Source organism: Channa argus, chromosome 3 (genome assembly GCF_033026475.1).
Source record: "Channa argus isolate prfri chromosome 3, Channa argus male v1.0, whole genome shotgun sequence".
In the NCBI taxonomy this organism is placed as follows: Eukaryota; Metazoa; Chordata; class Actinopteri; order Anabantiformes; family Channidae; genus Channa; species Channa argus.
The window spans coordinates 9,360,311-9,375,848 of NC_090199.1; the positions used below are offsets into that span (position 1 = coordinate 9,360,311).

The 15,538-nt window shown below is 38.7% G+C and overlaps 1 pseudogene; it reads left to right on the top strand.

The window, feature by feature from the left end:
- The first annotated feature begins 2,279 nt into the window (after positions 1 to 2,279).
- LOC137124702 (uncharacterized) overlaps positions 2,280 to 15,538 on the top strand; it is a 151,010-nt pseudogene continuing 137,751 nt past the window's right edge.

Here is a 15,538-nt window from a genome sequence, read left to right on the forward strand (position 1 = left end):
AAATCTGTTGCAGATTCAGAAAGATTTGCCGTTTTTTGATTAGCCACCCGTGATATGCTTTACTCAAACATAAATACTTTTGAATTTAAAATGTAGCTTTATGAGCCATCGATACAGGCATAGTGGAAGAAAATCTCTCACAGAAAAGTGCTGGCAAGTCTTTCATATTAATAAGATTAGCAAAATGCATGTGTATGTCTTTTTGGAGCTGGAATATTGTGTTATTATACAGCAAGATTTGGTGTGTGTTGAAACCACAATGCTTTGCTCTGTGTGCTGAGGCACATCCTCTGAGACTCCTCTTCATCCTGCCTGTAATCTTAGTTAGCTGCATAATCACTTGTTTGCCTGTGAAGAAGAGAAAGGGAAAGATACTGTGGTTCTCATGGGGCAACAGCCGTTACCACCACTGCATCCCTGCTGTTTGCAAAGTGATTTCAGCAAGTCACAGCAAACCATGCCCATGTCTCCCCAAGGCAAAGATCCATCCATCCATTCATCCATCGTTCATCAATCGTCCAAATTGTCTCCATCCTTCCATCCACCTGTGCAATCATCTCTCAATCCCTTCAGTCATTCCTCCACCCAGAACAACTGTCTGTACATCATACATCTAGTCACTTTTCCGTTCATCCTTTCATCACCGAGTCATTCATCAATCAATCCATACGTGTCTTACTCCATCCATTGTCCATTCATCAATAGCTCCGTCCAGCCCAAGCACCTCTCCATTGATTCATTCATTCGTCCATCTGTCCATCCAGAAGTGTCATTCTTTTAATTTATTCTTCCAACCCATCTACCCTGAATCCATTCAATCTTCGTTCCTTCTGACCAACCTTGTGTCAAACCGTCCCTCCACCCACCTGTCAAATGTATGTACTCCTCCAAATACTCATCTAGCCATCCAGACTTCCAGTCACTTGAAAGTCTATCCTTATTTCCATCCATCCATGCCCATACAAACATCTTCCATCTACTCATCCATGTATCTGTCATTTATCCATCCACCCACCAGTTCTTTCAACCATTCATATGTCCATTTTACCATCAATCTCTGCAACCATCTATCCACTCTTCCATTCAATCAGTCAATCTTTGGAAACAAAAAACAAACAAACAAACAAAAAGCTGCAAATCCTTCTGTGATTGACTAAACTTGGAGCTTATTTGCAGCTCCACCGAGCTGGAACAGACTTGGACTTGGTCCACCTTTGACTACCTTTAAATCAAGATTGAAAACATTTATTTTCCTCACCACACTTAAATGAAAAGATGGGGTTTCAACCAACCAGTCTTAATGTATTTTTTATTTGGGAAAAGAAATTTTGATGGAATTGCTGGAAATTGTAGAAATAATGCTTTGTATACACTTTCCCCTACAAAAATAGGATGCTGATTTTTGAGTCTTTTTTTGTCCAAAGGTTTAATGGTACCCAATTAGAAATACAAAATACAAATAAAACTGTTTATCTCAACAAACCAACTCCTAACATTTGCTTAATGATAGTAGACAAGCTCTGCATTAATTCGCATTTAGATCTTCTCAAATGTTGTGCCATTTGGATGGAAACTCACGTTTGTCTACTTTCACTTCCATTCTAAATTACATTTAATCTTTTTAGTATGTTTTAAAAAGCTTTCTATCCATTGTTTATTAATTATATGGAAATGAAAAATGGAAATTTGCAATATTAATAAACTTCCCTAACCTGCCTTGCTTGTGTGAAGTTAGTGATTATATGTATGTTGACTTAGGAATAATGTTATTGATTTATTTAGTTTCTTTACGCGCTCAATCCCGTCCATAATCACAGAGGAAGCAGGAACATATGTAATGACAATATTGAGCTTTAAATAGATCTTTTCCGGCAATCTCTTGCATTTCTCATCCTTAAGCAAACTGCTGTAAGTCGTTACACAGGAACAATTGCAAACTTGAGCTTTTGTAGCAGACCTGAATGTTCGTGTTCAGTACAAAAAAAAAAAGACAAACTTGTGCTTTCACTCGTTCTCAAAAGATCCCCCCCCAAAAAAAGATGGGTGCAGGCAAATTAGGCTAAACAAACGAGTGGTATTGTTGAGGTAGAACGTAGGTTTGTAATCAGAACTTTACTCTGGATCATTATATTAAAGCAGGCAGCACTCGGCTCATAAATACAGTTGTCCCAAGCTGCTTTTTGTGCAACAACTTTGTGGCACCACAGAAAGGGGAGATTGTCCATGAAAGAGAAAGTAAACATTTCGCTGCAGAGGAAACTGTCTCCTCTTTGTCCGGTATGAGTGTGGAAGCTGCCACTGACGCTTCTCTACTGGATAACGAACATGTTTCCCACCCACCACAGGTAAGAAAGATTTACATAAATGATGTATAACATTATCTGTGATGTAATATATTTTACACAAGCTCATAACAATAATTCCGTTTACATGAGTAAGTTACCACCACAACATGACGTTAAACATCTTTGTCTGAGAAGCAATCTGTGTACAGGAGAAATGTAAGCGATAAAAGTGGTGGTGGTCTTTACAGTGAGTCATTAGTGTCCCATGAAAATATTCTGACATGTTGAAATACAGCAACCTGGCTAAATTTCCTGCTTTATGAATATTTATGCTTGTAACCATACAAATTGTATTCGTTGACAGAGAAGTTGAAAACACTACTGCAATCCGTTGTTACCGTGTCACAGCGTTGCACAGCGTAAAGTCGCTGAGCACTTCCAGGTTTTTGTGTGAAAAAAGTCTACTGGCTGTTTGAACAGTTAATAAATAAATTAAACCCTGTGCACTAAATTCTTTTAAAAAAGGATTTTAATTTAAAGATATGTGTTATACTATCACTCTGCCTCAGGAAAAGAATTGTTTTATTATTATTATTTAAAAGTGAGGCCATTTCCATGGCCACGATGACTGTAAGTAAACTTTAATTCAACTACATCTCACCATATCGTGTTATGTTCTGTGTTTTATTGTATTTTTCATGTATGTACAAACATGAATGTAAAAGTACACATACTTGTAACATAGTTTTATCTGTCCCCAGGGGGGATTTTAGGCACCCAGAGTAGTAAGAACATATGGAGCTGTGGCCATGCTGACCCTTGTGATACATAAGCATAATGTATAACCCATTATGAAGAACCAACTGTCAGCACATAAAGTGCTTAAAATCAGCTCCACCTTTACCAACAGTGACCATTGACCTTTGCTTTTTAGGTAATTACTGTACATGTTTTGTCATATTTACCATAATCAATATCGCTTGTGCTCTAAGTCAAATGTAGATAATCTGCTTAGTTTTTTTTTACTTGGAGAGTAAAAATGGAGATTATTTTTAGGCCAACACTTGTGTTAACATTATAGCTGATTGGTATATTTATATTTGGCTAAGACACTGCAATAGAATCTGAGTGTGCAACAGTATATAGTCGCAGACTTGCAGCCACCATTGTGCAGAATGGGGAAAGAATCTATTTCCTTGCTGTTGCTTGCTTGTAGGAACAGATTTGCAGTTAAGAACATCTGAGCAGAATCCCAGAGCGGCAGGTTGCTCCACCTGCCAGGGAACTGTCAGCTTTACAATACAGACCTGCAGATACGAAAATAAGAAAACACCTAAAACAGACACTGTAGTACTTTTTAAATTAGCATTACTGTCGGCAGAGGTTGTCATGAAAAGTCTCTAAAAAAGGACCCACAAATCTGATTCTAAATTAATATTTCGGAAGACTGTCACCAAGGGCAGATCAAATCAGTGCAACACTCAGTTTAGTTAGTGTTGGAAATAGACAGTCAGCCCTTCACTACGGACTGAATTAGATCTGCTTGGGCTCCAAACAAAGGCTTGTTTCTCCTCTGGAATAATTAAGTCTCCATCTGCTGGGAAGAACTGTGTGGTTGTATGTGTGTGTGTGTATGGCTGCACTACCCAGCTGTTGACTTATGTAAGGGGGGTTTAGTGTAAACACATTTCCATGGTCAGAAAAGTGTCAATCCCTCTCTTTTGTTGGCTCCCCTTCACAGCTCATTTATTCCTTCCACCAGAATCAAATAACAGCACAAGTCACCCAGAAGAAAAGCTTTAGAGTTTTCTCTCTTCTCTGATAAGAATCGGGCCTCACCTTTTGGGCTGGAACGTTTGGAGAAGGTGAGGCAATTACTCACCGAGGCACTAGTCTTTTATCAGCATCACAATGGAATTTTTTTGCTGTTTGATATGTTACTCACAGTACATGCGACGCCATAAAATCCAGCTGTCTGCTAAATGTGATGACACCACAAATACAGTCAATTGTAACCATTTCATTTACGCAGCAAATGTTGATATTCATACAAGCTCGTCCCTGCTCTGTACGAGTTATTCAATAACTCTCCAGCTTACCAAAGTGTGTTTATGGTGAATGATATATGATACTGCTACCGTGGGCTTTTGATTAATGACTTGAAATATACTGCGTTTTGTTTGTTCAGCATTGACCACAGCTGTTTCTACACTGAGGGTTAACGCTTTAGCAGGCAAATGTACAAACACACAAACTGTAACATACTAGATTCAAAGTGGAGGTGAACTAGCAGATGCTCATTTAAGTCCATTTTAATTCACCTTCATTTACCAAATGGTTTTCAGATGTTGTGGATGTTGTGTATTTCGAGTATTCGAGTAAAGTATTTGGTGTAACTCACCAAAATGCAATGTGGGTCTAACAAATCAATGTGATTTATTTTATTAAATAAAACAAATACGCGCAGCTTTTTTTTTATCATCTATGACTTTTTGCAGGTCTTGTTCTTAGCTGCTTTACATTTTACTGTCACCTGCAGTGGAGTGGAGTCACACTGGAGTGTGACAGGAGTGGCAGAAATTATTGTGTCGCTTGCACATCTGCACGCACAAACAAACACCGTGGAGAAAAACAGGTGCATAGTGTGATAGACAAAGCCAGTGCAAATAAAAATTACTATCTTTAGTCACATTTTTAAATCACACGTGATGGAACCATACACCAGCGTTCATATCGCTTAACTTTGTGATTACTGGGTTTTAAGGACATTAATAATGTTTGACTTTTTAAAGTACAAACATTTAGTGAATACATTCAAAGGAAATGTTTAAAAATCTGACGCACCGTGAGACTGGAATATGAAGTGCGCACTCCAATCAGCCATTTGTGTCAGGCAGGTCGGTTTAATGTGAAAAACATTTAGAGCCACTCTGCTAATAAACGCTTTTTCTGAAACATCCGCCCTGAAGTACTTCCGTTCCCTTTTTGTATTACATGACTGTGATAACTAAGAGTGACCAGTGTTTATCATTTAATACACCAAAGTTTTTTCAGATCTATTTGAAATGATGTATTGTTGGTGTCCACTTTGCATGGAGTGAAGGGATTGTTACTTCAGACCTCTACAACTATTTTTTAATATTGAAAAATAAAAATAACTCAGTCTTCTGAAATAGGCCTTGGGGACATCTCAGAGTTATTGCACTCTGTCTCCATCCATTCTGAGTGCTGCACACAGCCAACTCTGTCTGTCACAATGAGCACACTGATTTATCTCTGACGAATAAATCGGGAACGGTAATGATGGACTCCAACTTAGTCGTGACTTGTAGCCTCCTTCCTCACTTGTTCGCCACCAACTGGGCAATCTGTCAGTCAATTGGCCCCATGATTTTCATGTGGCTCAGATTATATATCGTTTATCATCTCAACTCATGCATCCCCTGCAGCTGTCTATCATTTACCATAATCATCCCTCTCTCTCCCCCTAGGTAGTTTGCCACTCTCCTGCTCTATTGCAACTCCTTCTTGGATGATTTTTTTCTGTCACAAAACAATGTGGTCTCCCCTCCCATTCCCCCTCTACTTTCTCCTTCTGTTGTCCTCGTCTTGCCTCCCTTGCTCCCTGTCCTAGATTTACACTTTCATATGTTCTACAGAGGACACATTTAAACAAGCAAAACACTCATCAAAATGCCATTATTCACTGAGTGCTGCTGGGTTCTGTTAATAAATCTGAAGCTGCACACATTCATAACAGAGGCATTTTAAGCTTTATTTTTTATTTTGTGCAGAGTCAAGGAATACACATGCAAAGCTGGGTCGATCCTGATCTCAGTTGCACAAACCTCAACCTCAAGCTGGATGATAAAAAGTGGAGTGACAGCTCTGTGCAGACAGATCAATAGGAGCTACCATATCTTCCTGGTGTAGTATACACTCCTTTGGACTTTTTTCTAGCTTGACAGTTCCCTTTCAACTGAGTCTTTGACCCATGTCAGACACTATTGGCCATTAATGGGATAGAGTTGCTGGCTGTTCGGCAACCCGTGTGGACGACCTAGCATCACATCATGGACCCAACACAGTGTGTGATGAGGGTCACTCAATGAAAAAAAAGGGTGCTGATGTGAAAGCAGTGATTAACTGGCTGATTTACACAACCTATATATTCTCTAATAAATAAGGCAAGTCTCTTAGGAAAAGGACTGAACCAATTTTGAATGAAAACCCTACTTATCATTAAAGTGACTACTCTGTAATCTCTGGTGCTGAACATTTATCACAGATGACCTGTGAGCTCTCAGTGATGGAAAGGGGAGCCAACCTATGGGAATCTAATCATATAATTTTCTAAAAATGGTGCTTTAATGTCTGCTGCGACCCATGTGCAGCCTTTGGTTTGGTCAGCGTAATTTACAGCAGAAATAAAGAAGTGGACTCATAGTCACCGTCCTTTGCAATCAGCTTATCATGAATTATTATATATCTGCCACTGAAGAGTGAAGACCAGGTCTGTTACAAAAAAAAAAAAAGACAATTACCTCTGGTTTGATTATGAATGCATTAATGGCACATTATTGCCAGCACAAACAGTTGTTGACACAAACATTGGCAAAGGCCAGCTCTAATGAACATAAAAGGCAGCGATAATTAAAAATAATGACTGTGTGGGCAGCCGACGTTGTAGCCTTTTAAATGAGTAATGCCCAACCATCAGCTAAACCTTACAGCTACTCAACTTATTTTCAACTCTAAGTAAACCTTAACAGATAAACTGGGTTTTTCAGAAATGTTGAGCTTCTCCTCTGGGGTAGTAAGCACTGATATCACATATCACACCCGTTTACACTACTTAAACAATTTCAGTCATTTTTATTCAGAACTGTTGAGTTTACTGCAACTTCACTACTTAACCAGTCTTAACCAGCCCTGAGGAGCTTATTGGCCTCGATAACATCTTTGACTTAAACTAACTTAAATACTTTAAGCTTTCACTTGAACCACGACCCACTGCAGCACATTGAAAACTGAAACTAATATTTGTATATATATTAGTCTTTCGAGCTTATTCAATTTTAATTGACAAGTTTTTACTGCACAATTGCACAAAGTTTTAAATGTTAGTTTTTCTCACTAGATATTTCTTTAACTTAAAATGATTAGTTGGATAAATTAAGTGCTGTGGGAGATTAAATTAAGTTTTAATGGAACGAATCCAGCAGACTTTCATGCAAAGTGTGAGATGTAAAACACAAAGAAGACATTCATGATGGAAACTGTGCATTTTAGTTTGTATCAAATTAAATTTCACAATAATAAAAAGAACATTAACATTATGATAAAGGAATGTTGAATTCAGTGCTGACCTCTAGCTCACCCACTGTTGCTGGTGCTGTCCCAGTCTTTGTACTGACTTGTACAAAAAGAAATCTAATAATAATTTTATTCTTTAAATAGATAAAAAAAAGAGAGCGCTGTATTGGAGTAGAGATTGTACAGAAACATTTAGGGCAATGGGTTTTCAACTTATAATTAAATAGCAAAGGAAGTCTATTTACAAGTAGAATAATTCATTAGGATTACTAAAGATTTAGAAGTAAATCCAGGTTATTCTAAAATGGTATGTTTCAGCTTTCAATGGATTTCTACCTTAGCTTAAATTTGGTTTTTCGAGTTTACCTGGTAACTGTGAGGCAATTAGTTTTCATGTAAAGTCAACATGTGCAGATTTCCAGTGTTAACAGCAGATCACATAACTACATGTTATGTGCAAAGGGTAATTACTGACAAATCTGCAGGGATTTACAAATCTGTGATTCTTTTTGCTTCTCAACGACTTCGATTCAGTGTCACTGCTCCCTTCAGTTTGATTCCCCACAGCACCAGGTAGCTATTTTCAGCACAAAAGTTCTACATGCTTATTTAGCCAGCAACCAGCTGGTGAACACGGTGGAGCATTTAAATGGCAGAGAGAAAAGCCAGTTTAGAAGGAAAACTCTACAGATATAGAGGAGAATAAATTGATGTTTATCTTGTGGCCAGAAGCACGATCCAAAAAAAAGAAGAAAAAAAAAAAATCAATGCATGTAGGTTTACAAAGACGATGGCCACGAACTGTCCTAACCTCCTAACCTCATGTAAGTGTTTCATTTGCTCAGAATATACATTACTTTAACTTTCTGTCCCTTGTCTGGACATAGAAATTAGATGCTGACGAGTTTGATGTTCAACAACCATACAAAGGTCAGCTCAGCGAGGAAGCGTTGAAAATGCAAAAGGCAAGAGGGAGTTGTTGATTTTATCCTCTGAAAAAAAATATTTACAGTTATTTTCAGGGCTCCTCATCTCTTTTAATCTTTCTTCACCTCCCTGGCCTGTCAAGAGCAATAAAGGTGTGACATAATGGGCTGCCATGGTCAAACTTGAAAACTGAACCACTGCACAGCGTCTCTGGCATCAGCCCGGTGGGAGAGAAAATGTCTCTGCTACCAGCCACCAGCTCTAATCCAGTAGTGACGGAGTGGGCTCGATATTAGCGATGAGGGTGCATAGGGAGCCTCTTATATGTGATCTTCGTATCTCATCGCTGATAGAAAAAAAGAAGTGAGTGAGTGCGTGTGGGCACATGCAAATGGTTTTAGAGGGGGAAGGCAGGCAGATGAACTAATTTGTGAAACATTCCTGAAGACAGTGAAGCAAAAGTGAGACATGAAGGATCGTGTTAAACTCTATAACTATATCTATATTTAAGTTATCACATGAATAGAAAAAATTATTCTAATTTTATGGTAAATGGAAAATGGTCTGCACTTATTTTGCGATTTTCTACCTATTGGCCCTCAAAGCGCTTTACACTGCTTCTTATTCACCCATTCACACTCACAAACACACACCGATGGAGGTGCTGCTATGCAGCTGGCCAACACTCATTGGGAGCCACTAAGTTGGGGTTCAGTGTCTTGCTCAAGGACACTTCGACATGTGACCGGAGGAGCCGGGGATTGAACCAACAACTGCAAGATTGGTGGACAACTGCTCTACTTTAGGCCTTGCATTTAGTCGGTTCTGTGTCAAAGAATAGTGGGTGTCAAAGATGGTTCCTACAGGTCCTAAGAACATCAGCGATACACAGCTCCCTGATCTCACAGTTAAATTTCTTTTAGTGGTTTCTTTCTTCATTTTTCTTAATAATGGAGACAAACAGCTGGGCAGAATATGGGCTGCACGTTCGTTTCAACTGAAGAAGCACCACTAGTAGATAAAGAATGACTGTTCACTAAAGTGGGATGTGATGTCCTCATCACAAATGAATAAATCCATTAATACTTTATACCATTTATATCCAGTATTCTTTAACTTAATCTCCACATCTACTGTGTGTGAGTTACATGTTAGATGTACATGTTCTCGTCAAGCCTTGTTATACTGCTTTTTCACAGCAAGTCAATAATGAATTTTAGTTCATCATTTATTGCAGAGCTTTTGTATCAACACTAAAACTTTGACATTATTTTTTTTGTCTTTGTAAATAGCAAAGGGTTAGTGTTTGTAGTGTTGCAGGTCAGTGCCAATAGGAAGGACTTTGTGTTACTGAATGATTCCTGCTGAATTATGTTAAATCATCCAAAGCAGTTGTGTGTCCTTATTGTCGCATGGCAGAAAGTAAAACTTGCTGTTTACCAGTGCATGTGCGTAGACAACAACAGTGTCATTAGCATCAGTGTTCACACTTTAATAAATTGAGCACAAGGAAAATGATTGAAATTATGCAATTTGGGTTTTTGCAGGATTTTCTGATATATGATGCTCACATAGGTGTGGCTCAGGAACCCAATTTTAGCTGCAATGTAATAAACATGGATGAATTCGTGATCAGGCCTGCCAGGCACAGGCCCATGGGCCACAGCCTAAAGTTACTGTGCATATTTCTTCATTAAAGAGCTAAGTTAACAGACAAAATGAACAGACAGATTTACAACGATACAACGACCATAAATAATGTACAATGACAGAGTAGAACAGATAAAAAGTAGACACAAAATTACCTAAGACAGACACAAAAACGTTAATAACAAGTGTAAAATGATCACAAATAGGCTCAAAACTACCAGAAACAATGGGTGGAAAGTCGCCAGCCAGTTGCACACAGGTCGTATCATTAAGGTGTATTTGTGCACTGTTTCCCAGGATGAACAAATAAATTTAGCTTTGCCAATATCTGATGTGTCAACAGCGGTGGTCAGTGATATGGTGATGATGGACTCTTCATTTATTGGAACCCTAAAGCTCATTGGTAGATCCATATTATGATCATTACACAAAGTTGTGCATTTTGAATCAGAAACTGCAGCTTAGTCCATAATAACTGCAGCGGAGTTAAACGCAGTAGCACACGGACCACAGATCAATAAAATCAATTCCAATTTCATTACACGGTGCGCAGCAAAAACTGCAAGGTCAGTTTTAAGAATGTCTATGTAAATAAAAGAAAATAGATTCAAGGAATTATAAAGTTTCATGGACAGGAGCTACCAACTGGGATTATTTGCAGTGTCAGACTTGAGGGTGCAAGTACCCTTGACCACAGTGAGATAAGGCATTATCTGTTCACTGTTCACTCCCCTCTTTGCTCTTTTCAATTACTGAATTCTGTCTGTCCAAGTCCATAGTATCCCCCCCCAACCCCACTCTTATTTTTTACTCTGGCATCAAGCACATAAAAAAGCTGGCTTAGAAAACACACATCGTCCTGACTACCTCCCAGACGGCTCACTGTTTCCTGCGCTGAATCAAAACTTACTGTTGGGTAAATGTCAACTTCACACGCAGCATGTTTCACATTTTATATCACTGCTGTCGGCACTTGGAACACGTGTAACAGTCAATGCAGTTTCTATTTACAGTGTTTGGCCATAATACAATACGGACAAATATACTGTATACTGTAGTGTAATAAGAATGAGACGAGACATTTTATGCACAAAAAAATCAAATCTAAATCTAAATGTAGAAGTCAGCCCCTGGGTTAAACATTATAATTTTATAAAATTCAAATAATAATAAAGTCAAGATTGTCAAAAAAATAATAAATAAACACACAGTAACACACATTTAATTATTGGGTGAATAAATAATACAGTGTGTACATAAAAGTGTGAGGGTGCGTAGCAACTATATTATTCATTTTCTTCGGTGTGAGACAAAACGTCACATGAACAGCAGAAGAATATATAATGATAAGTGTATTAGGTGAACTGAAACAGATGAACATGCCACGCACAAGCATTGTGAATACTCTTTGTATCTATGCATCGGACGACTAGAAAACCAAAGTTATCTGAATAGATGGAAGTTTCCAGGAACAGAAATGTAACCAGACCACAATGTCACATGCAGGTTCCTTTAGTTTTCCCTTGTATTCCAGTGAAAATGGAAATCAGCTGATATTACACTGGTTATTAAATCTGGCCATACTGCATTATTTAACAAATACCATGAAAGCATGCGGGTGACTTCAGGCATCTGCTCAGGTTGTGCATTCTTCTCTTAGCTCCAAGCAAAGGTAGTAATCACCGACATACAGAGTTTATTTAATTACACAAATTTCTGGACAAGAGCACACACTGTACTTAGACGTAAACCCAAACTGAACAATCTATTGATTCACTTGCGTGTTTGTGTTGATCGGGTTGGGTTTGACGCCGAACACGTTGTGACATCTCTGGGCTGAATATCATCACGTAAAGGACCGATCTTAGCCTGTGGGAATATTAATGATTTTAATAATTAAGTATCCAAAGTGGCTTCCATCGCTAGGCTTCAAGTTTTTCTCCAATGATCATTAGCCTCCACTGTAGAGGGCCACCAACTGCAGCTCGAGGACTCAAAGACATATATAATAACACAGACTTAATTAAATTCACAATTGCTTGGCCTAGAAGCTTTCTAGTCACTGTAAAAACGAGCATGATTGATAGAAATGTGCTTATAAAAAAGTATATGACAGGCGGATTGAAGTCTGAAAAGTTCAGTAATTCGCTGAGACGTGCGCATATATTTGACACAGCTAACAAACACAAAATCCAAATGTTTTGAAATGTTCTTTGTATCTTTTAGGAATGACATCCCATACATGCCATTATAATTCAAATACATTTAAATTTAAATACAAAGGGGGGAGAAAATAATATTTCACCACTATCTGTTATCACCGGAGAACAGCCCGTATCTCTGAATATGGATACAATAAGTAAAGAATAACTGGCTTATTTTCTGTGGAAGAACTGATTGCTTCTGGTGGATTTGTCATTATGCGTAGGTTTTGTGTTTTCAAGAAAAGAGGAATTCAATTATATATTTAACAACACTTTACACCTGTAACTGTACCATCCGTCATAACCACTGACAATAGCAAAAGAGACATTAAGGAATCAAATATATTTTGAATACCCTGAAAAACTAAAGAAAACTGTCCTGGGTTTGGTTAGTTCTTGTGGGAACTCTGAACAGCTGCCTAAACACAGCTCTGTTCCCTGCTCCTGGTCAGTAGCACGGTGCCTGCAGCAGAGAGTCTAAGAGACTATTTCTGTCTATTCTGTGGTAGGATAGAAAGTTTCTTCCAACTATGACCAAACATACAGTATCTTTTGAGGGAGCAGAAAAAAACACCAGTATCTACATTTGATACATTTTAATATAAAACAAAAACCAAAAATTTGTATTATCTTTCTGAACTTTCTTTTGCAATAATTAATCGACACTCTTGGGACAGAAGATGCAGTACAACAGGACTGTACTGCATCAAGATACAGGTATATGATGTTTACCATCGCTGTAAAGCTACTGAGTACATTTACTTATGTGCTGTACTTGTATTTTCTTATTTACCTCTGTATTTCTGCTACATCATCTTTTCAGACAAATACATAATAAAGTCTCAAATAATTCTCGCAAGCTGCAGTAGCCAGCAGAACACATAGTAATTCAAAATCTAATGATTAGTTTCCAAACACATGATCATCAAAGTGATGTATTAGGCTGTTAAAGAAATCTCCATCTTTACCAGCTGCAAATATAAAGTGATGCTAACACTGAAGCACCAATAATTAGGATCCAATAATATTATATATTTATTGATGAGTATCTACTTAATACTTTGAATGCATCACTTTTACTTGTTAAAGTCTACACTGCTGTAGTAATCTCTTTACTTCTTGTGCCACTGTTTGCAGCACACTGCACCAGTTCACTTTGGTTGGCTGGCACCATGAAGAACCCACTATCCAGAGTTTTGACAAATTGGTCTAAAAATATTTGCATCATCTTTTTTAAAAATTGAAATGAGTACACAGTAAATACCATCTTATTTTGCTGTATCCTGCTATCCTCTTAAAATGAGGATAAATCAGAGCACACTTGAAAAGTGATTAACTAGTTTTCAGGCAGCAGACGATGTGTTAGTCAGCTGTGTTAAAAAAAAAAAAAAGCTGTTCCATCTATAGCTGTCGTTCAGGAGCAGAGAGTCTCTTTTCCTCGGTGTACTCTGTTCTTATCAGGATCCTGCTCAGTGCTGAGAGCTGACCTTCAGACATTATCTCCCCCCACTCCTCTCTCATCAAAGAGAGAAGTGATAAGAACTGACTGTGTAGTGATAGAAACCTTCCACGACGAGTTTCCTTCATGTACTCCTCCCTTAATTCCTGCAGACCGTTCCGTTCTGTTCCCCCTCCCCCCTCACACCCACCAGCCAGAGATTTACTGCATCAGTAGTCATCATAAAAGTATGTGTAGAGGGCCATCAATCATAGCGCCACATCAAAAACTGAGACATGACCGTAGGGTCAAAGCAGGGGTGGACGAGGACGCGGGGCACAGACCAACACATGAACACAGTGCAGTCCAGGTTTGCCTCAGTAATTTCCCAGCACAGCAGTCTATAAGCATGTATGTCTCATAAATGCCAGTGCTTATTTTTGAGATATAGATTGTTCTGTTTCCTCTTTTGAACCAAACTCCTTTCTATGTAACCACACCTGTACTATACGTCTCATATATTGGATATAATCATATCATGTTGTTAATCTTTTCTTCATAGTAACACTGAATATCATATCCTACATGTGTGGCTCACATTCTGTGTCTGTTTATTAACTACGGGTTTCATAGCTGTGGCTGTAATTGCTTTTGTTCAAGCAGTAACCTCACCTCAGCAGGGTTCTTGGCCTCCTGTCAAGCAAAAATTTCTCTTTATCCAAAGAGGTCGAAAAATAATTGTGACTGAAGGCACTTCTGAATTTTGGTGTGAAGCAATGGCTGTGAGTTGGCATTCACACGCCCATCTGGTTGGAGCACCTGGTGTTGGTATGTTCTGTTCGAGTGGGATGCAATTAATGTAACCTACAAAGGCAGGATTTGTTTGTGCTCATTGGTTGGCCCAGTGGCAGCTGCTTTTGGCAGGAGACTATTCGGAGAGTGACAGTCGGGGGACGTGGCTCCATCTCCATGTGTTAATTAACCTGGTGGTGACTGGAGAAAGTAGGTGTTTTTGGTCTGTGTTCTGCTGTGTGTGTGTGTGTGTGTGTGTGTGTGTGTGTGTGTGGTGGGGGGGGGGGGTTACAGGAATCTGTCCACCTCCAAATGTAAACACAGAAGAAAGGGGCTTAAAATCGTTTAAACTGGGTGTTAGGTAGTTCCTCAGTTTAAAGTGCCTTCAAAATAAAATTAGTTTTTTTAATTGTAGAGACATTTACTAAAAGCAAAAATCATAAAACGGCTATGAACTATGTGTTAAACTATGTGTTATTTATACATTCTAGTCACTGATGCCAACATAACCTGTAAGAAATCAGAAACACAGGACTCATCTGCGAAACTTTACGGGTAATGCAGACAATAGGGAGTTAGACAAGGCTTAGAATGCGCAGACTGGCAGTGGTTGCTAACAGGCTGCCAAGAACACCAGGCAAACAGGCACAAGAGAGCAGGCAAAAACGTGCAGAAGATCCAAACCAGGGCAGCCGACGTGTACAACTGTACGGCTGGAATAGCACAATAGACAATCTGTCAGAGTGCAAGTCACAAGGAACCAATAAGTATACTGGGGAGTTCATTAGAGAATCTGGAGCAGGTGGGCATGGGGGAGTCAGGTAAATGGAAAGGAGGTGAGGGATGGGGTTACTGCAGGCAGCGGCAAGGTCTGACATGACACGATTTGTGGCAAAGCAAACTGAGAATGAATAAATACTTCTATA